Genomic DNA, 27317 nt, shown 5'->3' on the forward strand with positions numbered 1-27317 from the left:
ACGCCTTCTGTACTCGACGATCCTTCTGAAGAGATTCGGAAAGCGGAATGTTGTTGACGATATCTCGTTTTCCCGCCGGAATCTTTCCAGAAGGATCACAGTCTTTATAAGGCGCGAGAGCGAGACGCGCGTCGCAGTCGCAATTTGATTTCGAGACGAATAGTACGAGAATGTTAAAGTGAGCGATTTTTGGAACGGCCTTTCTTTTTCGGACTTTAATTTTGCTAGATCGGATTAGTGCTGCTATCGATAGGCGTCGGTGCGTGCGTAACAATTGTGTCCGATTATAGTGAGTTGGACGAGTAATACTTGGAGCGCGGTAAACTCCATGTCTTTAACCTTTTCGGTGGTGCGCCCGCCATATGGCATACGTCACCAAAGTGGTGCGCCCGCCATATGGCGTAAAGTATTAAAAAAACGTGAAAATCATACTGGTATCACTTAAAGTTGTATCTAGGAATTTGTTTGATCGCTGATTGCAAATTTGACATAAAAACAAGCAAAAAACTTGCAGATTTCTACAGAAATTGTAGTAGTAGTATTAAATTATCTCCATTAATATAATTTTATTATGACCCCAAAGTGTATCGGAAGGAGACTGCAACGATGATTTTACACTTCATTTTTGTGTATTTTAATTTGGTTTTATTTTATTTTTTACTTGTTATGTCTTTTTTTTTTAATTTTTAATTTTTTGACAATCCACCCTGTCTTACGAGCCACTCCCTTATAGTATTTATCGGTAGGTAATGTAACGTATGATTCCGACACTGTATACTCATTCTCTTTTTGTCGAATACTCACGTGAGTATTCGACGAAGAAAGAATGAGTGTACAGTATTAGTATCATACGTTGCGTTACCTACCGATAAATACAAAGTTAACTTTTTTAAACTTTGACCCTAAATAACTTCTGAACAGGTGAACGTATCGACCAGAGATTTATGGTAAATAATTTCTTTGTTTATACTCTTTCAAACAATATACTACAATATAGAAAATTCCAAAATTTTTTGACTGCCGTTTTGGACCACTCAGTTTGGCCCCTCTCTACCACTGAAAGGGTTAAGGAGGTAACGCCTTCTTCGCATTGGCTCGCTTTTTCTTTGTTGGGCAGTCGCCCAAACCATCTTCGGTTTGACACTTTGTCTCACCGTCTCTCATTCGCTCATGTTATAGTCCGAGTGCGAATAAATTGTCTCTCATTTGTCTTTGTAAATTTTATTTACTTTATTATTCTTAATCATAAATATATAATAAAGTTTTAAAATTTTTATTATTTATGTTTAGTTATATGTAATTATAAAATTAGAGAAATGGCGCGCGCGTAGCGCGCGCTTGCGTAAATAATAACAATTAGATAATAAAATATCCATAGTCTTAAAAGCGCGCGCGTTAGCGTTGCGTGCTAATCCTTTCTGAAAAAATGTATTGCATCAATTCTCGAATAATCGAATTTATTGTTGTCGCTTTTCCGAAGTGCTGATTGGTTCTATCGTTGTGCTAACTTCGTGATCGACTGTCATAACGGAGATCGTGTTAACAGTAATAGACATAATAACTGTTACATGCATAGAGAGGTTAATAGTGTAATATTATTATATTATCAAATCAATTATTACAAATTTATTTATTGTCTTGGTTCTGTTTTCTGCATTTTATGGAACGCCGTTTTGCTATTTATTAGTTATGCAATAATTTTGAAAGGAAAAAATCATATTACTTTTTGTAGAAAGAATTTTCTGCAATTAGTTTCTTTTTTCTTAATGTTATGCTTAATGTTTTCATAAAGTATAACGTTTATCTTTGAAATATTGTTCCATTTAATGCATTTTGTATAATATTGTCAAAAATATTGTGACATATCTTGTTTAAAAAGTACAGTTAAATAGTTTTTGCAACTCCAACGCTAATATATTAATCAATAATTCTTTCAAAATATAAATTATTGTGAAAAAGTGTATTAAAATATGGTTTTCTATAAAAAAGTATTTTTTACAATCATGAGACTATTGTAAATATTTATTATTTATCACAATTGTTATTTTATTGTAAAAATCAATTTCATTAAACATTATTATTTTTTGAAATTATCAATGTAATGTAAAAATTATTGTTTTTATGCATTTGTCGATTTGAATACATTTTATTTTACGCAACAGTCGTGTATTGCTTAAATTGTGGTACACCTATGTCGCGATAAATAAATTTCCTAGTTAGTTCCCCCAGTTTCCCATCAGTTGGTCACGCAGTCTATGACCGGTATTTATAGTCGATTCTTGTATTTATAACTTCTTAAGTACCATTTTGAGATGTCATTAACGAATCACAGAGCCGTATTAGCATCTTAAAACATTACTTAAGACGGTCTTGAAATAAGAATCGTCTATGAATATCGGCCTATAATGGCGGCAGAGGGGAACTCCCTGATGGGCATGTATTGGCTAGTCTCTCATCAGTTGGCTACACTGTTTATAGTGAGGTGCTAGCGAGCACATATTGATGATTTTATAACTTTTTTTTTTTTTTTTTAACGGGGGGAAAATGCTCATAGCACTTCAGGTTGGCTAGACCTGAGAGTGTGGGACTCGGGCTCGGGTACCCCGACGGCACTGCCGCTCGCGCGACAGAGACGACGGGGGCACCGGCCCGCCCACCCCCCAGAAACCCACCAAGCCCACCTCACCCCAGTGTGTGGAGGGAACCGGGAACCCGTGCAGGATACCGTCCGGTCCCTCCACAAGGATTGGAGCGTGAAGCTCCCCGACGCGTCAGTTCGTCGAGTTGGGAGTCGGGCTATGCTGGCCCAGCCGAAATACATCAGCCAGTAGGACCAAGCCCGACCCCGGGGAGGCCGTCGCAAGCGTTCCGACCTCCCCGCGCTCATTGAGGGCCAGGGGCCACCCTCCAGCGGGCAGACCCATGCCCAGGGGCAGGCGGTCATACCCAACCCGCCCCACCTCCCGTCCACGGCGCTCCGTGGCCGGACCGGCCGCCGGGGGACTAACCTCGCCCGGCAACCGGCCCCATCAGCCTGGAACCCCGCCCCGCCACATCCCCCGAGCGCTGAGGGCAGAAACGGGACGGGGCCCGAGGAACGACGGATTTACCGCCGCTTCCCCTTGCCGAGGACGGGTGGCCCAGGAGAGGGCGTCTTAGGCGCACCTTCCCCAGGCCTCACCCTCCCCGAGGCTCTACTCCCCCTCCCCTCCCTCTGCGGGAGTGGAAGGGGGAGGGGTGAGAGCATCACCCTGGCCTCGGGGAGGGTCTCCTCCGACTTGCGGCTCGACACACTGGCAGCGTCTGAAACGCTGCCATCGTCGACCGCCTTCTCGACCCTATAGGTCTTGGCTGGCGGGGACTCAGCCCCGGACCCCGACGAGTCCGAGGGGGACCCCGGCAGCTCGACGTCGCCGGCTGAGGGGGACCCTTCTGCGGGAACCCCTCCAGCCGGGGACGCAACCCCGGAAGCGGCGACCGGCCCCGCCGGCCCGTCGCCCCCAACGGCCTGAGCGCCGTGAGCAGCGCCGGCGTCCGGCAGAGACGGAGGCCGCTCTACCTCCATCTCGTCGCACCTCCCCTATCCGGGGAGACGCGACGAGGCCCCCAGGGCGCCCTAGCCCTGGGGGGAATTTTGGGGCAGCCCGCCCCACCGGGCTGATGGGCGGACGCCCTCCCCCTGGAGGCACACTCGGGACAGTGCGGCTGGTTCGCGCACTGAGCCCGAGTGTGGCCCTCGCTCCCACAATTGAAGCAGGCCCGGGCCCGGTCCGATAGACCGGGACACCGGTTCTGCGTATGGCCCTGAGCCAGGCAGCGGAAACAGCGCTGTGAAGGAGCCTTGAGCACCTCCACGCGCGCCGCCGCCCAGCCCAGGGCCACCCGCCCTGCCTTGGCGAGCTTCGCAGCCGCCGCGACCGGGCACTGCACGATGACAGAGCCCAAGCCGCGGCGACCGCGAATTATACCGCCCACCTTTATATCCATGGCGCTGCAGTCCCCTGCGCCGGCCACTGCCTCGGCCACCTCTTCCGGTGTCGCGGAGTCGAGGAATCCGGACACGCGGACCCCCACCCTCCGAAGAGGGCAGGTGATCCGAACGCCCGGACCCCCCGCCACGCGCGACATCTCAGCCGCCAGGCGTTCGGCCGCCGGACGGCTGTCCCTACCGGGGAACTCCAACAAGAGTCCCCCCATCTGGGAGACCCTGACATTGGGGCCCACGCCCTGAGGGAAGTAATCCCTCAGGTTGATGGCCGATATGGCCTTTTTTATTACCCCCGATAGGGAGGCGACGTCCCGGTCCACCGCTACCGAGATCACGGAGGACCTCGGGACCCGCCTCCCCACCTTTGCCGAGGCAGTGGTCCCCGCCTTGCTCGGCGGTACCGGCCCACCCCCTGAACCCCCCGACTTTTTCCCCTCTTTCTTCTTTTTGCCGGGCCGTGGCCCCGGCGAGGGGGGACGCGATGACTTCGCAGCCCCCCCGCCGGTGCCCCAGCACCAGTGGCGGCCGGGGGAGGGAACAACCTCGGCCGCCTTTAGAGGGTGCAAGGGCGGAAGCCGGCTTCTTCGCCGGCGCCCTCCCCGTTGCGGCAGCCCTCCTCTTTCTTTCCTGCCCACCACGGCCGCCTACTCCGGCCCGTCCGAAGACGGAGCCTGCGCAGGCGGAGCCGCGGGGGCATCAGGGGCTCGGGGCGGAGGGCTCCTCCTGCGGAGCCCGGTCCCCCCGGCGTCCCCCCTAATGCGCTTCGCACCGGCGCCGGCCAAGGCGGGAGCTGAAACAGTCCCAGCCTCGACCCGCGCCAGGCGTCTCTCCATATCCCCCACCGAGTCCGACAGTCGCCCCAGCAGCCCGAGCACCCTCTCCTCGAAAGGAGAGGGGGGGTCAGGGACAGGGGCAACCGCCGGGACCGGCGGAGGTTGGGAGGAATCTCCCCCCTTGGTACGGGGTGCAGTCGAGGGTCCCGATCCGAGCATGAGTGCTCTTCTCGCGACCCCCAACTGCCCCCGCAGCTCCTCGACCTCGGCGCGGAGGAGTCGGACCTCCTCCTCTCGCACCGCTGTCGAGGCCTCCTCCTGGCCGTCGTCCCGCCCAAGACGGCGCATGGCCCTGTAGGCCAGGGTCATAATGGCCTCCCGAGCGAGATGCGTGCACCTTTTCATTTGCCCGGACAGGGCACCGTGCATGCCGCGACCAGAGTCGAGGGTGGTGCACCTTGCCCGGGCTTTCTCCACCTCGAGCAGCCACCCGTCGGCCAGACCGGCCAGATCGGTCGTGGTGCTGCGGTGGATCACCCCGATCTGCCTGTCCAGCTCCCGACGTTGGTCGGGAGTGAACAGGATCGGGGGGATTTTGATCCGCTGCCGCGGCCGCGCATCAGGTCCCCCCAGCGACATCTCGCCCTCCGACTCAGAATCGCGAATAACATTCGCTCTGAGTCGTCGGGCACGAAAACCCTCCATGGGCACTCCATGGAGACGGTCCTCAATGGCCGCCCCGTCCGAGAGGGGAGACGGGGACCTGTAGGGTCCCGTCCCGTCCAGGCGGGGACGGCCACGCGCCCGCTTCCGCCCACGCTGTACCCCGGATTCGGCGGGCAAACCCGGGATATCCGGGGTCACCACGACTTCTTCCGAAGGCCAGCTGGAGGGGCGACCGGCCCCACGGAGACCATGTCAGCGTCTCCCTCCCTCCCCATCGCACCCATACGCACCCGCGGGTGCGTCCCGGTCTGGTTCACCGGGTGGGTCGTCCCCACCCTCGCCACCCGAGCCGCCTCCGCGGATGCGGATCGGCGAGCGCGAGCGCGATCGGCCCCCAGCGACATCTCGCCCTCCGACTCAGAATCGCGAATAACATCCGCCTCGCGGCGTCCGCCGGGTGACGGGCCCGTAAACTCCCCAATGGGAGGCCCGGGGGCCCCGGCCTTCTCGGCCAGCTCGACCCCGGGTCGCCCGCCGGGCAGCGAGGCCGCCCCTCCCCACCGTCCGGGACGGGGCCACGGCCCGCTCAGCCGGAACCACCCCGCACCCGTCCCCTGAGGAAGAGAAGCCCTCCTCCTCTTCCGTTTCCTCATCCAAGTCCGAAGACTTGGAGTAGCCCTGCCCGAGGCGGGACACAGCCTCGGCGTGGATACGCGCCACGCCTCGCCACTGCGCCGACGTCGCCGTTTTAGGGTCGTACCCTCGACGGCACATCATTCGTGCGACGCGCGCCAAATCGGACGCTCGCCATCCTCCACCGAGGTCGGACTCCCTCTCGGTATCCGGGACGGGGGCCACGGCTCGCTCAGCCGGAACCTCCCAGCACCCGTCCTCCGGGGAAGAAAAGTCATCCGATTCCTCATCCAAGTCCGAAGACTCGGAGTAGCCCCGCCCGAGGCGGGACACAGCCTCGGCGTGGATACGCGCCACGCCTCGCCACTGCGCCGACGTCGCCGTTTTAGGGTCGTACTCTCGACGGCACATCATTCGCGCAGTGCGCGCAAAGTCCGACGCTCGCCACCCTCGGCTGAGGTCGGATCCCTTAGTTCCCCCGGTAGCCCTATAGTCGGCGGAGCCCGGGGACACTCCGCACGACCGCCCGTCGATCGATGACGACAGGGGGGGACCCGGGACACTAGCCCCCCCGTGCCGGCCCTGGGGTGTCCGTTCACCCCTGGGCGATAACTTTCTCTTTTTCTTACCCATGGACTGTTCATAATTGGGGTCTTATTTAACGAGGGGGACCCCACCCTCGTCCGGGGACCGTAGGCCCGAGGCTGTCCATGAGCAACGGACCATCCAAGACGAGGGAGACGGCCCGGGGAGGCCCCAGACGAGCGCAAGCACCCGCCAGTGACCCCCCCGGACCGGCACCCACACCCCGGCAGCACGGTGCCAACCACTAAAGAAGCTGGCGTCCGAGACACGAAGCACCGCCCCGCTGTTACACGGAACGACCCCCCGTGCCACGGACGCCACCCTTGGATTTTTTATAGAGGTTTACTCCTCGCAGCCCGGGCGGTGAGACCCAGGCCACCGGTCCGTCCCGCACGTAATTTCAGCACGTGACGGATTACGGTATACCAGCTCGGGCGCCAGGGTCGCTGAAATCCCTGAATCTGCGGCCTACGAGAGACTGCAGACCCCCTAGCGAGCTCGGGAACCGCAGGAACGCCAATTCCTGTATCTGGAGTCGTTGCAGAGCCTCGGGAGGCCCCGAAACGACTCCAGACCCCTACGGGGATAATTTTATAACCTTACTCATACATGTCAATACATTTTATAGTTTACTTTGTGTATAATAATTTGTACAAAAATGAATAGAAATTTAAGCAACATCCTTTCTGTTATTGAGAGAAAAATTTTGGAGTCTATCAGATTAATTGAAAATGAAGAATTTTTCGCAGCTACAGAAATAATTTTTGAAAGTAGAAGGAATTTGTTAAGGATTCGTAATATAATTAGTAATGATACATTCAATGTTCTAAACAATAGTTATGATAGATTAAATGAAATATGTTATGATAATCTTAATCACAATATTATCAGCAGCAGCAGCAGGTCTTATGTTGCACCACGATTAAATAATTTAGGTATGTACAGTAATTAGAAAAGTAATAAGAACATTCTTATATAGATATTGCTTTTCAGGTAGAGGAAGATCCGAAGTCCATATAACTAAAAAGCAGTTAGAATTTCTAATACAAGAAAATTATACTGCAAAAGAAATGGCAAAACATTTTGGTTGTTCTACAAAATTAGTATATAAAAAGTGTTATTCATTTGGCATTAAAATACGAAATAAGTATTATAATGGTAGTGATGCAGAATTGTATCAGGAAATCTCCGATTTACATGCTCAATATCCTAATAGTGGAAGTAATGTACGTTCTTATTATTAACTTTTAATTTTAGCTTGATATTTTACAGTATTTTACTGATATTTTATTATTTTGAGCAGATGATAACAGCTTACTTGAAAGCTAAGGGAAAAATAGTTCAAAGGCAAAAAGTTAGAAAAATATTAAAATCTCACTTTTTTCTTAGATGGCGTTTTGCTATTCACGGATGTATAGACGGATATTCACGATTAATTATACATTTAAAGTGCACTACATCAATGACAGCCAGCACAATAATTCCATTTTTCGCTGCTGCCGCAGTAAAATATGGCTTACCATCTAGAGTGAGATCTGACTTTGGATATGAAAACTTATTTGTTGCAATGGTTATGAATGCCATTCGTGGACTGAACAGAAGAAGTCATTTGACGGGTCGTTCGGTACATAATCAACGTATAGAAAGATTATGGGTAGACGTATATAAGGAAGTGATCGATTTTTTTCATAACAAATTCACTGTATTAGAAGATGATGAATTATTAGATATTAATAACGAAAAACATATATTTGCATTACAGACAGTTTATTTGACATATATAAATAGAAAATTAGATGATTTTACACAAGCATGGAATTTTCATAAGTTAAGAACAGAACATAATAGAACTCCTAGACAACTTTGGTTGTCTGGCATGCTAGAAAATGCTAATAGTGAACATACCGCTACCCGTGAAATTTTTCATAACCAACCTTACTTATACAACAGAATTATTGATGCTTTTGGAATAGACGACTCAGATAACGCGATTATTTCCCGCGATGAAGAAAGCAATTCTAACTTAACAGTTTAATTAGAACTAAGCGAAGATCAAATGAATTACGTAGTCAATGTGTTAGATCAGTAATTCCCAAAGTGGTCCAGGTGGACTCCCAGGGGTCCACGGGAGACTCGACGGGGGTCTACGTTGGCGTGAAAAAAAAATGGGGGTTCACAAGTTGTAAGTGGAGGTCCACGAAAATTTATCTGGTTTCGATAATAAAGAACAAAAATGTTGGCTTAGCTTTACCTATCAATGTAGGCAAATAATACACTACTCAAAAAAGGGAGCAAAAAAAATTCCTAATTTTTCGGTGATTTTTGACAGGCTGTATTTCGGTGAAAAATGGTCGTATTGAGACTTTAAAAAAGCATTTTGAAGCTTTAAAATTCTAATTTTTAGATTTTTTGGCTAAAAATTTTTAGGAGCTACGGTTCTCATGCAATCTTAACTGATAGCGCGAAAAAATAATTTTGCAAATTTTTTGTTTTTTTGGTCCACGGGCTTGAAAAAAATTTTTTTAGTTAGGCCGGCATATGGATCAGATAGCCTGTTTATTTAGCTTTAATTTCCTTTTTTTAAAACCTCCCTTAATTTTTTTGAGTAGTGTATTTTAAGAAGGTCAGCGACTGTTACTTGTAAAAACATATTCGATATTCAGTACGACGCGTGTCGAGACTTGCAAAGCGTCGCCTGCGACCCGCTTACCCACCCACCCGTCCGCCCACCCGTCCGCAACGCTTTTGTTCAGGCGTGCAAAGGGACAAAATACGACTTGTGCTGTGTTTGCAATCTTGCATGAACTTGTTTGATTCTTCACCAATATAAATACGAATGCCAAGGACAAACGTTACTCATTTGTTTCTAGAATTTTGAAAAGAAAAGTGTGAGTGAATCGATATTAGTGTTTGCCAGTGCCGGAAAAAGTAAGTACCTGCCTATTTGTTATACATACTTTTATTTTGTATTGTAATAATATTATATTTGTTATGTTTGCGCGTAGTAGGTACGCAATAAAAATTAAATACTGAACAGGGCCATTATTCGATACTTCTATAAAAGAACAGAAAGCCGAGAAAGATTGAACTTTTAGTACTTTTTATTATAAAATTATTTATTTATCCGACTGTGGTGATTCACTAAAGGAGAGATATATGATTGACCTGCATGTTTGTACATATTTCAGTGCCCTCGTAGTTGCTAATTTTAAATGACTAAAAATATTTTCATAAATTGTACGTGTCTTTATGTACCACTTGTAACGTACATCAAAGTAATAAATAAATCATTAAAATTGCGGAGTTTTGATGAAATATTCTTTAAAAGTATTTTCTTTCCAATTTACAGAAATGTATCACAATATAATTAATCAAAAAATGTTTTATATTACATTACAATAGGTTCAGCCGTTTTGTGAAAACCTCTATATGGGTCTTAGCGGTTTATTGCTTTTAATAATTAAAATCAGTTTTGCCGCCGGCATTTAGGTTTTTTTCATTGCAATAATTAATCCTATTCTAATCTGTTAAAATAGCCATATCCTGTTAAAATCGCCTTATGATTATTAAAACAAACAGGTTTTTCTTTACAGGTAGGTAACTGATACAAAACATGGCTGAATCTAAGAAGAAATGTCGACAGTACAGTGTTGATTATTTGAAATTTGGTTTTCTTCCATCAAAGGCAGACAAACGATTGCCCATATGCCTTTTATGCAACAAAGTTTTGAGCAATGATTCTATGAAACCATCGAAGCTCATCGAAGCTTGAAGATCATCTAAGAAGGTGTCATCCTGATAAAATAAGTAAAGATTTAAAATATTTTCAAACATTGAAGGAAAAATATGAAAAGAGACCCACCGTGCACAGTATGTTTGCTTCAACGTCTCAAAGTAACGATGATGGCTTGCGGGCATCTTACAATATTTCATTGCTTATAGGGAAATCTGGAAAACCGCACACCATCGGAGAACAGTTAATTTTACCCGCTATTGAAGAGGTTTTAAAAACTGTTCTGCACAAACCTCCATTTGACGTACTCAAAAGAATTCCTTTGAGTAACAACACTGTACAAAGACGTATTGATGAAATGAGCTCTGATATTGAAAGCTTCTTGTGTAATTATCTGCAAACAACTCATTTTTCTATTCAACTGGACGAGTCAACTTTACCTGGTAATGAAGCATTATTATTGGCATATGTTCGATTTGTTATGGACGAAGAAATCCATGAAGAGCTGCTATTCGCGAAAACTTTGGAGACGGACACTAAAGGCGAATCAATATTTAATGTCCTGAGTGATTTTTTTAAGGAAAAGTCGATTCCATTTACAAACATTATTTCGGTGGCAGCAGATGGAGCTCCTGCCATGTTCGGGCGATATCGTAGGTTTATAAGCCATCTTAAAAGAATTATACCAGGAGTAACTGCAATTCACTGTGTCATCCACCGACAACACCTGGTAGCGAAGAATTTGAGTGATAGATTGCACCAATCGCTTCAATTTGTAATTAAAGCAGTTAACAAAATAAGAAGCAATGCATTAAATACTCGTTTATTTGCACAATTGTGCAACGAAAATGATGAAGACTTCCAACAATTGCTCTTACATACTGAAGTACGCTGGTTGTCGAAAGGTGCATGTTTAACAAGATTTTACTCACTTTTTGAATCAGTTTTAGAGTTTCTGGAAAGTAAAGATCCAGATTTAAAAGAAAACCTGATCAAATTGAAAGCAGACATCGCGTATTTGACAGATTTGTTCAAAAAATTTAATGACATTAACTTACAGTTACAAGGGGACAGCCTAAATTTAATAAAAACAAAGGGTGTAATTTCGGCTTTTCTTGGAAAATTGAAATTTATGAAGCAAAATATTAGTCGGCGCGAATTCTCCCAGTTTCCAAACTTGTCACAGGCAGAATGTCTTGATGAGGATATACAGACATACGTTCAACATTTAAATGCCTTGCATAATGACTTCAAAAATGGATTTGAAGATATTCTGACGATGGAAATACCACCATGGATCATAAATCCATTTGATAAAACGGAAGTGGCGAATGTGGTATTACAAGAGGAGCTACTCGAGCTTAGCACCAATGAGGAGCTGAAGGTGAAATTTAAAAAAGGCTATCAAACATTTTGGCTGCAGGCAGAAATACCCGAAAAATATCCTGGGCTATGGGAAATTGCGAGAAAACTTTTGATAGCGTTTCCCTCGTCATACCTTGTCGAAAAAAGTTTTAGTGTTGTTACAAACCTATTAACAAAAAAAAGGAGCAGATTGAACATCACAGAACGGGGAGATTTGCGGTTATTCCTCACAAAACTGAAGCCAAATATTGATAATTTGCTGTCAATCCATCAAGTACATCCCTCCCATTAAAATTATGACTATTTTTTTTTAATTGTTGATTTGCATTGTTGAAGTTACGTTACGTTATTAATGTTTAATTTTAATTCTATTAAGTCTGTAATCATATTATTTTAATAAATAGAACACAAGAAAATATAATATTTTTCTTTTTATTTTTATCACTCCGAATTTAGGGTTTGAACTCAGCCGCGACGCAAATTTCCATCGTTAGACTTAATCTTTACATTTTTTGACGAGTTTTGAAAATATGGTAGAAATATAGCAGCAGGGGGTCCACCGAAACCAGTAAAATTTTGAAAGTGGTCTACGAGAAAAAAAAGTTTGGGAACCTCTGTGTTAGATGATACTTCTATAGATTATAGGTCAAAATATTTGCAAATAGTAACATATTTAAATACTTTAAATGAAATAAATGGTTAAATAAAAAAGTTTATTAAATACTTTTCAATTATATAAGCTTTTAAAAAACAAAATTAAATCCATTATTATAAATATCATTACAATATAAATTTAAGGTACATGTATGTACGTATTAAAAAAGTATAATACGTAAATTTAATATTATATAATGTGTTTTAGGAGATTGTAACATAAACTTAATATTATAACATAAACTAGTTATGAATGATGGTATTTTGAAAATCTTGTGTTAAACTTTATATAAGAAATAAAATATTGAATATTATTTAATTCTTCTGGATTCTTGATTGTTCCAAAATACACTTAACTTAATAACTTAAATTTATAAAAAAATGTTTCACAAAATAATAGAATTTTATCCTTAACTTACTTTAACTTATAAAATAAAGTGATTTGTTTAAACAAAATAAATAAAAATTTTAAACGCGTTGTCTGTTAGCAGAAAAAATTTGAAGACATATTTTCAATACACTTTTACCAATAAATGCGTTTATAAGCATTAGTTTATGTCTATGTTTAAGCAAATAATTATGCTTAAAAGAATGTTTATCAATAAAAAAAGAATTGAGACTCTGAGCTTTAGCGTTTATCAGACTGATTAAAAATAAAGACTTTCACAGTTACATAAATAATTTTCAAAAGTAGAAACAACTTACTGGGGATTTGTAGTGTGATTAACATTTAATACCATAAACAATAGTTGTGATATATTGAAACAAATATCTATAATTATAGTCTTAATCAAATTAATAGAGCAGTAGCAAATGCGTTATATGTTGCATCAAAATAATTCTGCTTACAATTAGTTATTTTAGTAGTTGAAAAAGCTATAGCAGTATTCTCATACAGGATATTCAACAATTGATGAAAAAAATTCAAAGAATGATATTAGAAGGTTCCAGATAATAAATTAAATTAAATTAAGATCAACAATAACAAAATTGCGATTAAATTTTAGGTTTTAATTGTAAGTATTTAAATATTTACGTGTCTTAGGGATTTTTATATAAATATTTAAACATTTAAAATTAAAAAATCTTATTCGCAAATTTGCTATTTTTCATTTTCATTTTACTTTATTTTCTAAAACTTTCTTCAATTGTATTCCACTTACCCGAATATCCTATATAAATATTGCTTTCTAGATAAAGTTCCAAAGTCTAGACAACTAGAGAATAAGATTTCTTATATAAAAAAACTATATTGTGAAAAAAATGATGAATCATTTTGATTACTCCATTAAACTAATAAACAAAAAAGATTATTTATTAAAATAAGAAATAAGTATAAGAGAAGTAATGCAGAATTGTATCAAGAGATCTCAATCATCTGCTTAAAATAACAAAATATCAGTCTAAAATTAAAAGTTAATAATAACGTACATTACTCCCGCTATTAGGATATTGAGCATGTAGATCGGAGATTTCCTGATACAATTCTGCATCACTACCATTATAATACTTATTTCGTATTTTAATGCCAAATGAATAACATTTTTTATATACTAATTTTGTAGAACAACCAAAATGTTTTGCCATTTCTTTTGCAGTATAATTTTCTTGTATTAGAAATTTTAACTGCTCTTTAGTTATGTGGACTTCGGATCTTCCTCTACCTGAAAAGCAATATCTATATAAGAATGTTCTTATTACTTTTCTAATTACTGTACTTACCTAAATTATTTAATCGTAGTGCAACATAAGACCTGCTGCTGCTACTGATAATATTGTGATTAAGATTATCATAACATATTTCATTTAATCTATCACAACTATTGTTTAGAACATTGAATGTATCATTACTAATTATATTACGAATCCTTAACAAATTCCTTCTACTTTCAAAAATTATTTCTGTAGCTACAAAAAATTCTTCATTTTTAATTAATCTGATAGATTCCAAAATTTTCTCTCAATAACAGAAAGGATGTTGCTTAAATTTCTATTCATTTTCGTACAAATTATTATACAAACGTAAACTATAAAATGTATTGACATGTGTGAGGAAGGTTATGAAACTATCAATATGTGCCTGCTAGCACCTGTCACTATAAACAGCGCGACGAATTGATTTACATGCTTAATGTCCTAGCGGGAAAGAAAAATATATATATATGTTTTTATAATTATGATAAGCAATTTCTATTTACGCAAGAAATTAATATAAAGTATATTTATGAATTTATGTGTATTTAAAAATGTAAAGATATTTTTATAAATATACTTTTTAATATTAATTTCTTGTGCTAAAAGAATATATTTATAATTATTTTAATATATTTATAAAAACATATTTCTTAATATTAATATTAGATGACATATTTATTGTACATATATATAAACTTATATAAAGATGAAACTTATTTAAAAATATATTTATACAAAAATATACTTTTTAATAAATATTTTTATGATATATTTTTATAAATAAGTATACTGAAAGGAATTTTCATCTTCCAAGATTGAATCAAAATGATTTTTCAATTCTTGATAGGAAGAATAAGTTGTTGGCAATTCCAAAGTATTTGAACATGTATGGGCTACTGGAAAACCCGAAGTTTTATAACTCACGGTTATTTTATCAGGTAAATGTGATGATGCAGTTACAAATAATAATAATTTTAAAAGATTATCTTGTGCCAAATTTTTTATGTATGTTTTAAAAAAGTAAAAAATTCGAGTTTGAATATTATTCAACTCTTCTGGATCCGTTACAACTTTATTAGGGTTAGCAACCATTTGTTCAAATAACAAGTTAACTTTAGAATCAGTCAAATCTGTAAAAAATTTTTCACAAAATAATAGGATTCCATCTTTAATTTTTTTAATAAGATTGTGACTTTCTATACATAAAATGTTTTCTGCTATAATGCAAAGTTGATCTTTTATTTCTGATTTTTGCGGATTTTCTAGAAGTCCATAAGTTGCAAAAAAATCTAATAACATGTCTTTTTCAGAATCATTTAAGTCATCAAAAGAATTCTTCGCTTTGTATATTAACCTTTGTTCCACTGGTGTTATAAATTGAAAAAGGTCTTCTAATAATATTTCTTGTTTTATTTCTTTATCTAGCGAACCTAGTTTCAAATATATGGATTTACATATATTCGTTGGGATTGATTTTGTTAAAATAATATTATGGGCTAAAATTCTACCAATAATTGGAAAATTTTTATCTAAACCTTTTCTTATTTTTGACAAAGATAAGAAAGGAACTGACCGATTCTCACCCTTAAAAAATTCGGGCATAATTTTTTTCCAAAACTCAGAAAATAATTCCTTTGTTAAGCCACCGTAGTCCAACCCTAATTCATCTTTAAAAGCAACATTTATCTTTTTTTGTACTACACTTTCATCTTTATATAAATCCAACATTTCTTTGATAATATTTTCTCTTTTAATAATAAAATCTACATTAATTTCTCCGTTAGGTAAATCTGGATACTCAATATCAATTTGACTAGTTAGTTCTTGGTTTGCTTCTGCAATATATGAAAAATTGTCCAAATCCGATAAATCTGAAGCAAATTCATCTGTAAGAAAAAAGCTTAGCTATATTATTAACTTCATATAACTCTTGTACATAGGACGTGGAAACTCTTAACGCGCAGTGGAAAACAACGCGATAATCAATTATGCTTTTGCTTTTACGAAAAAATGGTAAATTGATTGGCTACTGCATTTTCTTCTACCGCGCGCGGCAAGTGTTTGCGTCCTGTGTTTAGTAATCAATACTAATAGTATTTTCTTTATTTATAAAACACAAAAATTTAACTTGCTAAATAAAACTTTATGAAACACACAAATTTAACTTGATATCTTAATTTGTATAATATTAATTATATTTGCTAAATAAAACAACTTACTTAGATTTTGGTCATCTTTGATAAGAGTCTCTTCTGTTAAGTAAACTGTCATTCTGAACTTGATAATCATCATCAGATTCATCGTTTTGTTGTAATCGAGTATTTGACTGTATATCTACGGACACTCTTCTCATAATTCGTCTATTCCTCGTATTATTCTGGCAGGGTTGGGTAGTAACTAATTAAAAGTTAAATAATAGAATTAAAAAATTAATAACTTTTAACTTAACTTATTTAATTTTAAATAATTTAATTTTTAACTTTAACTAGTTATTTTTGAAACACATAAAATTTTTTTTTTTCCTTAAGTTAAAAATTTATCTAAGTAAAAGAAAAAAAATTATGAAAGAAGATATAATCTTATTAAAAAACAATATTTTATAAAAACTTTTTTTATATAAACTGTTATTCCAAATATATTAATTTACAAATAAGGTATAAAATTTGTTTAATTCTATATCATAATTCTCTTTAGTAATTTAACATTAAAAAGTTACGAACTTTTAATTTAATATGAATGATACTTTTCAAAATTAATTTTAAGTTAATTTAACTTTAAAGTAACTTTGAATTACTTAGATTTTTGTTGATGTAACTTTGACTTAACTTACTAAATTGATTTTATAAGCAATTAATTTTAACTTAATTTAAAAAAGATATATTAACTTACCCAACCCCGAATCTTGATAATTATCATCAGATTCATTGTTACTTGAATCTTGTCTAGAATTTAATTGTGTTTGTAAAGAGCGCCTTCTGATAATAACTCTATTGTGTCTGTTGTGTCCTAACTCTTGTGTCGGTGAGTTTTCGTGTGACGCATCAATATTTATATCGTTCGTTATGTAATCAGGACAAGCTAAATCTCTATTTGGGATAATAATAATTAGTCCTCTAGGCACTTTATTTATTAATCCTTCAAGTGTATCCACTGTTAACAATGTTATTTTTTTTATCTCTAGCGCATTTTCCAAACCGAAATCCAACTGATTCTAATTGTACTTTTGAATATATTTCACAAATATATCTTTGGACTCTAGTCATCGACCAATTCAATCTTAAATCGATAATTTTTTTACCTGCAAATAATAAAAAATATGTATGTTATTAAAAATATAATTAAAAATAGTATAAGTTAATCGTATTAAATTTTCTTTTATTATGAAAATATATTTTGTAATAATTTACCGAAACCATTTTCTTGTAAAAAAGTACATTCTGTCACGCATGGGTAATAATCAGCATTTGATCTACGTAATAAGAAAAGAGTGCATTTCTTTACTGATTGTTTTGGCCGCCCTTTTGGGTTTCTAGATAATTGAAACGAGGGTCTAAAATTTTCCCTGGTAGCCTGCATAATTTGGGATCGCTGCTGCTGAATAGTTCCCCTTACTGCATTTGCAATAGTTGATAATGCAAATTCGTCTCTATTCATCTAACAAAATAAATACTTATATATCGTCATTAATAAGTATAGATATTACTATGTATAGCATAGATATCCACATATATCTTATTCAAAGAATATTGTGTGATATTGTATGAATATTAGGATATCTGATCATTTTGATCAGATAATCATAAAGATAGAGGGGGAAAGGGAAATTCGAATACTCCCTCATTCTTCGAAACATGTGTCATATCCAGGGGGTCGATCATGAAACTTTTTCCCTAAGGCGGAAACGTGAAAAGTGAAAAATTTCTCCATTAACTTCAATGGTAAAGATTTTCACTTTTCACGTTTCCGCCCTAGAGAAAAAGTTTCATGATCGACCCTCAAGTGTATGAGTAGCCGGACCGTATTACACAAATATTCGTATTACCTATATTCGTTGACATTATTATGTATCCGTATTATTCATATTTTTATAAGTATCGTAACGTGTACTGTTTTGTATTATGTATAACAGCAATTATCACTCACGTAATAATTTAACATACCAATTTACTGCACATGATACAGGTACACGGTTGTGTCAACGAATGATGCTCACATCGTATTATTTGGATATCCGTATTACCATATTAACATATTTTTATAATTACCTTTGTTAATATTGTACAATTGTACTTATTTTTACAATTGTACTCACTTTTACTATTTTCGATTTAGGGCCAGTAGAAAAATAACCCTAATAAAATCGCAGTCACAATCGTAGCCGAATGACCAACGCATAAACAATTGACGGTAGTCAATTGTATTGATGTTATGACGACAACGGTTAACGACGATCGTATATGTGGCATTGATACAATTGACGATATTTCTGCTTAGATCTTTATGGTCATTAATAATATCCGTTACTAATGCACTCTCACTTGAAATAACAATCAGTCGCATCAATATGACAATAATGCCAAGATGAGGACGTGACTAACGTAAAAGTCAAATAGAGGAAATGCGTATACAGCGCCGCCTATACACTCAGCGCCCCAAAGGCAGATGATATTTCTAGTAAATTTATTTATTGCGACACAGGTGTACCACAATTTAAGCAATACGTGACTATTGCGTAAAATATAAATTTATTCAAATTGACAATTGTATAAAATTAATTTTTACAATACCACAACAATTTCAAAAAGTACTTACATTTAATCAAACATATTTTTATAATAAAAAGATATTTTGTAAAAGCAATAAATTTTTACAATACTGTAATAGTTGAAAAGAATTTGGCAATACATAGACATTTTATATAATGTTTACAATTATCGCAATTATTGATATTTTGCAATACTCTACCTGTTGCAAAAATAAAAAATAATATAAAAATCGTTACATTGCAATTTATAAAAATTTTCCCAGGAACTTATTTTTACATTTGCTTCTCGAACGCAAAAATCAGATCTTAGATAAAATTTTTCTATTTAGTAAATATTTATATTATGTTAGTACTAAATTTTTTCTTATATCGAAGTATTGATAAAAATAAAATTGTAGATTATTTACATGTCAAAAATATTTTAACAAAATTTGTATTATTTATTGCAAACCAGTAAATAATGCAAATTTTGCTAAAATATTTTCGACGTGTAAATAATATACAATTTTATTTTTATCAATACTTTAATATAAGAAAAAATTTAATACTAACATAATGTAAATATTTATTAAATAGAAAAATTTTATCTAAGATCTGATTTTTGCGTTCGAGAAGCAAATGTAAAAATAAGTTTCTGGGAAAGTTTTTATAAATTGCAATGTAACGATTTTTACATTATTTTTGATTTTTGCAATAGGTAGAGTATTGCAAAATATCAATAATTGCGATAATTGTAAACATTACATAAAATGTCTATGTATTGCCAAATTCTTTTCAACTATTACAGTATTGTAAAAATTTATTGCTTTTACGAAATATCTTTTTATTGTAAAAATATGTTTGATTAAATGTAAGTACTTTTTGAAATTATTGTGGTATTGTAAAAATTAATTTTATACAATTGTCGATTTGCATAAATTTATATTTTACGCAACAGTCACGTATTGCTTAAATTGTAGTACACCTGTATCGCAATAAATAAATTTATTAGACATATCATCTGTCTTTAGGACGCTCAGTGTGCTGATGACACTGTATGTGCTGGCAGTCCAACTGATGGGGGAACTAACTAGGAAATTTATTTATTGTTACACAAGTGTAACACAATAAGCAACACACGACTGTTGCGTAAAATATAAATTTATTCAAATCGACAATTGCATAAAAACAGTAATTTTTACATTACATTGATAATTTCAAAAAATAATAATGTTTAATAAAATAGATTTTTACAATAAAATAACAATTGTGATAAATAATAAATATTTACAATAGTTTCATGATTGTAAAAAATAAATACTTTTTTATAGAAAACCATGTTTTAATACATTTTTCCACAATAATTTATATTTTGAAAGAAATATTGATTAATATATTATCGTTGGAGTTGCAAAAACTATTTAACTGTACTTTTTAAACAAGATATGTCATAATATTTTTGACAATATTATACAAAATGCATTAAATGGAACAATATTTCAAAGATAAACGTTATATTTTATGAAAATGTTAAGCATAACTTTAAGAAAAAGGAAACTAATTGCAGAAAATTTTTTCTACAAAATGTAATATGATTTTTTCCTTTTGAAATTATTGCATAACTAATAAATAGCAAAACGGCGTTCCATAGCATCTAAAGATTTTTCTTTTTCTTTGGAGGATTTCATGATTGTTTTAGATAAGTTTTAATAAACGTCTTTATTTATAGTTGTAAAAATTATCTTTAGAAGGAATTGATACTTTGTGTTGTACTTTATTTTCAGGTAGCGATTTTGTTTAACATTTATTACATTATTGTTGTTAAAATGTTCTTTTGTATATAAACATTATTATTGTGAGGTTGGATTAGAAAAAGTATAAAAATGAATTAATGATAAAAAGAAGAAGAGTTTTGTGGCACAGATAATACAGAAAGACTAATACAGAAAGAAGAAGGGAATTTAACAAGGTGGAGAAGGTAATGATTTAAAGATTTTTAAATAAAGGAACAATGGGTAAATATCATGTGATATTTAATATTTTGTGTTAAAAAAATAAAAATTTTTTAAATAGAATATTATCAATTTTAATAAATATTTATAAATTAAAAAAAATTTTTTTTTAATGAAATTTTATCTATTTTAGTAAATATTTTTAAAAACGTGAAATGATTATAAAGAACAGAAGAGAAAAGGAATGGAATAGTATTCTATAATATGAAAAGAAAAGAAGGAAGGAGGAAGGATCAAAAGAGTTTAAAATGGAAATAAAATAATTAAAAAGAAAAATGAATTGAAGGTGTTGGAGAAGGTAAAGATTTTTAAATTAGAGTTGAATAAAGTAAGGACATCAATTAAACATCAGATTAAGAGTTTTTTTTTAATAATAGGCAAATATTACATGGTATATTGATATTTTGTATCATAAAAATGAAAATTTCTGTAATAGAATATTATGTATTTTAGTAAAACTTTTTAAAAATGAGAAATGATATAGAAAAAGAGGAATAAAAAAATATAAAAAAAGAAGGATCGAAGAAATGTAGAACAGAAATAAAATTAAATAGAGATAGGAATTGAAAGAGTTGGAGAAGTAAAGGTTTCTGAATAGAATAATATGAAAAGGAAAGAAGGAAGAAGGAAAGATCAAAGAAGTTTAAAATGAAAATAAAATTAAAAGTAGAAATAAATTGAAGGTGTAGGAGAAGGTAAGGGTAAATAAATAAAGAATGAATACAGTAAAGACATCAATTAAACACCAGACTAAATGTTTTTTTTTTTTTTTTTTTTTTTAATATTGGGCGAATATTACATGATATTTTGTGTCATAAAAATGAAAATTTCTGTAATAGAATATTTTGTATTTTAGTAAAATTTTTTAAAAACATGACATGAAGATATAGAAAAAAGAGGAATAGAATAATATAAAAGGAAAGATTGAAGGAGTATAGAATGGAAATAAAATTGAATAGAGATAGGAATTGAAGGTGTTGGAGAAGGTATAGGTTTTTGAATAGAATAATACGAAAAGGAAAGAAGGAAGAAGGAAGGATCAAAGAAGTTTAAAGTGGAAATAAAATTAAAAGGAGAAATAAAGGTGTTGGAGAAAGTAAAGACATTAATTAAACACCAGATTAAAGATTTTTTAACTAAATAAACGATGAATAAAGTAAAGACATCAATTAAACACAAGATTAAAGATTTTTTTTTAATAATGGGCAAATATCACATAATATTTTGATATTTTGTGTCATAAAAATGAAAATTTTTTTAATAGATTATTATGTATTTTGGTAAAATTTTTAAAAATGTGAAGTGAAGATATAGAAAGGAATAGGAATAGAATAATATAAAAAGGAAGGATTAAAGAAGTGTAAATTGGAAATAAAATCAAATGGAGGTAGGAATTCAAGGTGTTGTAAAAGGTAAAGGATTTTGAATAGAATATGAAAAGGAAGGAAGGAAGGAAGTAAAAAGGATCAAAAAATTTTAGAATAGAAATAAAATTGAAAGGAAAAATGAATAAAAAGTGTTGGAGAAAGTAAAGATTTTTAAATAAAAGATGAATAAAGTAAAGACGTAATTAAACATCAGATAAAGACTTTTCTTTAATAATGTGCAAATATTACATGATATTTCGATATTTTGTGTCATAAAAATAAAAATTTTTTTATTAGAATATTATGTATTTTAGTAAAGTTTTTTAAAAATGTGAAATAAAGATAGAAAAAAAGGAATAAAAAAAATATAAAAAGGAAAGATCAAAGGAGTATAGAATGTAAATAAAATTGCATGGAGGAAAGAATACAAGGTGTTGGACAAAATAAAGACTTTTGGATAGAATAATATGAAAAGGAACGAAGGAAGGAAGAAGTTTCAAAGAAGTTTCAAATGGAAATACAATATAAAATTGAAATGAGAAATAAATCGAAGGTGTTTGACAAGGTAAAGATTTTTAAATTAAGGATGAATAAAGTAAAGACATCAATTAAACACCAAATTAAAAGTTTATTTTTAATAATGGGCGAATTTTACATGTTTTGTTATTTTTTGTCATAGAAATGATAATTTTTCTAATAGATTATTATATATTTTAGTAAAGTTTTTCAAAAATATGAAATAAAGACATAGAAAAAAAGAAGAATAGAATAATATAAGAGAAAGGAGTGTAGAATAGAAATAAAATTGAAAGGAGAAATAAATTAAAGGTCTTGGAGATGGTAAAGATCTTTAAATAAAGGGTGAATAAAATAAAGACAACAATTAAATACTTGATTAAAAGTTTTTTTTAATAATAGGCAAATATTACATAATATTTTTATATTTTGTGTCATACAAATAAAAATTTCTCTAATAAGTTATTATGTGTTTTAGTAAAGTTTTTTAAAAATGTAAAACAAAATTATTAAAAAAAAAGAAAAATAGAATAATAAGAAAGGGTAGAAAGGAAAGAGGAAGAATCAAAGGAGTGTAAAATAGTAATAAAATTGAAAGGAGAAAGAAATTGAAGATATTCTGGGAAGGTAAAGACTTTTAAATAGAGTTATATAAAAAGGAAGGAAGGAAGAAGGAAGAATTGATTGAGTTTTGAATAAAAATAAAATTGAAAGGAAAAAAGAAATAAAGGTATTGGAGAATGTGATAATTTTTAAATAAAAGACGAATAAAATTAAGAATGCTATTGAATACTGAAAGTATGAAAGTTTTTTTAAATAAGGTTTTTTTAAATATCGTGTAATATTTTTATTTTTTTTTGTCATAAACAATAAAAATTTCTGTATTGGAATATTACTTATTTTGCTAAATTTTTTAAAAAATTACTATTAAAGATGAAGAAAAGAAGAGGAAAAGGATAATATAAATTAGAAGAAAGGAAGGAGGAAGGTTCAAAGAAATTCAGAATAAAAATGAAATTGTAGAAAAAAAAAAATTTGTGATGAAGGAGGTAATAGTATATTACACTACAAGGGCCGAAAGTTGAATTTTCGGCCCTGCGCGTCATGATGCGCCGAGGCGAAGCCGAGGGCATCATGACGCGCAGGACCGAGATTTCAACTTTTAGCCCGCGTAGTGTATACGATTTTTCTTCATAGCCGGTCGAAAGTACGTTATTAATTTTATTTTTTTTTCACTTTAAATGTTGATGAGCATGTTTTTGATGCCTGCCCCCGACATTTGCGGCACGAGCGAAGCGAGTGCTGCTGGTCGGGGGGGCAGGCATAAAATACATTCGAAGAGTCAAGTCCTGTCATATCTTTTAAAAATAAATTAATTCCATTTTATCAAAGATGTCTTTATTTTCTTTAGTTTAACAAATTATATTAATTATAATAAAATTTATAAAACAAAACATATTATAACCTAAAAACTCTTATTGCGTTTTTTTTTATCGTTTTCATTTTCATTTGAATTATCACAATTATTAATGAAATTTCCATAAAAAACAGTTTTCAAACTTAATATTAGAGCAGTTAGAAATAATATCTTCGGTAAATATACAGTTTTGAAAATTCATAATTTGATTATTAAAATTTAAATTTGTAGATAAGCATTCTGATGATAGTTTACCAGTATGAGTATTAGTTTCATAATGTTTTTTCATTTTTAACGGTGGTTCATTTTTTTGTTTTTTAACAAAGAGTGATGGAATTGGTGGTAATGACATAAAATGAGTTGAAGGTAATGGTTTATTAGATTCTGTTAGTACTTTTCTTTTTGTCTGTGTTGTAACCGAGGTTATTGGAGGTTTTGTTGTTGTTAACTGATTTAATTTATCAATTGCTACTAGATCATCTTCACTTATTATAAAATCATCAGAAAAATTATCGGAATTATCATTTTGTTCAGTAGATTTCAAATTTTTATTTGCAGTTATTGTGCTACTAGAATAATTTTTACTAGTCGATGGTTGTGGATTCAGATGATCATTAGATACAGTAGCATTAGTAATACGTTCATAAATTTTTTCTCTATTTTTTAACGAATTTTCGACGTAACCTGTAAATAATTAAATCATGTATAGGTAAGATATTTAAGATAAAAATGTGTAGTATCTGAATAGTTAACAGAGTATTAAATTTTTATGTATTTATACAACTAGTAAATGATAGGAAATATCTATAATTTAATTAAATAAATAAAAAAGTAACCTTGTGCTATTGTAAGTGACTTCCATCCACCTAGTTGTTTAAGCATGGTAGTGCTTGCTCCTGAGTTGGATAAAAGCGTAGCACCCGTTCTACGAAAGCAATGACCGGTGTACTGTTTTGGATTTTCTAAATTAAGGTATGCAGCTATAATTTGAGGTGTCTCCCCAATTTTATTCTTGCCAATAACCTGACGTTGACACTTCCCTTTATGATACTGGATAAAAAATCTATCAGTAAATTGATCTTTAGGCCTCAGTGACATGTACTGAGTAACTTTCTTATAAAAAAGGTCTCCAATAATAAATTGTCGAGGCATTTTTTGATTCATGAATAGAAACAAGATACTTATTACCGTTGTTTTCTACATCTTGAATTTTAAGTTTCGTAAGTTCATCACATCTAAGAGCTCCACATATGCCAAAGATTAAAATAACCTGCAATTATTATAGTAAATCGATTTACATGTCATGATGAATTAATTAATTATTATTAATTAAAGTATGCATTAAAAAAATGAAACATTAAGCAATAAATAAAAATTAATATAAATACTAACCTTTGAAGCTAAGTGAACATAGTCTGGTGCATTATTAATAAATTTTAAAATTTCATCCCATTTCAAGACCGAGGACTTTTTCGGTTTGTATCCTTTAGAGTTATTTTTGACTAAAGCTTTCAAGTTAAGAAAATTATTTATGTTAACATTGTCTCTTGTATTTAATGTACTTTTTAAAATTGACCAAACACTCCATATAGTTGACGGCTTTAATTTTTTAGATAGTTCCTTAAAATACACAATCAAATTATTTTCTGCAGAGTTTGACAGTAAAGTTTTGTGTTCTATCTGCCACTTTTTATACGTGTCGTAAACAAGATTGTATCGATCGACAGATTTCTTTGGTAACGTATCTGTATTTATTATCAATCGCGCTTCTGCATCGAAATTTCGTATAACATCTTCCTCGTCTACGGATTCATCAGATGACGTATTGTTCATTTGTGCTGGGTTGTTGAATTGACTTTAATAATACTTGAATATTAAATTAACTGACGACAGCACAAAATTGATAATGATTTTTAAGGTTAGAGGTAGCAACAGTAATGACAGCGGTTAACAATTTGTTGTAGCGACAGAAGAAATAGTTCCTAGTTACGAGTATAAATGCGCATGAGAAATTCTTTTTCTCCCGGCGTTATAGAGGGCGCGCGTGTACTTCTCACAGGGAGTAAATGTTAAACTTTTGTCCCTGCTATTAGGGACGAAATTAGTGCGTACTTTCGACCGAGGTATGAAGAAAAGATTTTTTTAATAGAGTAACATAAAAAAGAAGGAAAAAAAAAGAAAAAATCAAAGGAGTGTAAAATGGAAATAAAATTAAAAGAAAAAAGGCATTGAAGGTTTTGAAAAAAGTAAAAATTTCTGATTAGAATAATATGAAATGGAAGGAAGAAGTGGGGATAGATCAAAGGAGTTTAGAAAGAAAATAGAATTGAAAGGAAAGAAGTGTTGAAGATGTTAGAGAAAGTAAAGATTTTTGAGTAAAATAATACAAAAAGGAAAGAAGGAAGGAAGGAGGAAAGATCGAAGGAATTTAGAATGGAAATAAAATTGAAAGGTGAAAGTAATTAAAGGTGTTTGAGAATATTAAGATTTTTAATTAAAGGATGAATAAAATTAGGACACGAAATGAACACAAGTTTGAAGTTTTTTTTTAATAAGGTGCAAATATTATGCAATAATATTTTCTATCATAAAAATAAAAATTTTTCTAATGGAATATTACATATTTTATTAAAGATTTAAAAAAATGTCAAATAAAGTTAAAGAAAAAAAAGGGTATAGAATAATATAAAATCGAAGGAAAGGAAAAGGAAGAATTCAAGGATTTCAGAATAAAAATTAAATTAAAAGAAGAATAGAATTGAAGGTGTTGGAGAAGGGAGGATTCCGATAGCGCACATCCTGATAACCCACCAACTAATCATCTTGATTTATCTAACCCGACCTACGGAAAATCTCTAGGCATCTGTCATTATGAGTGGTTTGTGTGCTATTGGGATGTACGCTATCTGAACCAGCCGGTTGGAGAATATAAAGATTTTTGAATACAATAGTATAAAAAGGAAGAAAAGAAGAAGAAAAGATCAAAGTAGTTTTGAATGGAAATAAAATTGAAAAGAGAAAAGAATTGAAGGTGTTTGAGAATATTAAGATTTTTAAAAAGAAGATAAATAAAATTAAGACGTTAATTAAATACCAGTTTAAAGGTCTTTTCTTAATAATGGGCAAATATTACATATTTTGATATGTTCTATCATAAAAATAAAAGATT

The 27317-nt window shown here is 35.1% G+C and overlaps 1 pseudogene; it reads left to right on the forward strand.

Annotated features, from left to right (window-relative positions):
• The first annotated feature begins 9986 nt into the window (after window positions 1-9986).
• Window positions 9987-14589, forward strand: LOC120358610 (annotated as a pseudogene).
• The last annotated feature ends 12728 nt before the right edge of the window (window positions 14590-27317 follow it).

The sequence above is a fragment of the Solenopsis invicta genome, chromosome 1 (genome assembly GCF_016802725.1).
Source record: "Solenopsis invicta isolate M01_SB chromosome 1, UNIL_Sinv_3.0, whole genome shotgun sequence".
Classification (NCBI taxonomy): Eukaryota; Metazoa; Arthropoda; class Insecta; order Hymenoptera; family Formicidae; genus Solenopsis; species Solenopsis invicta.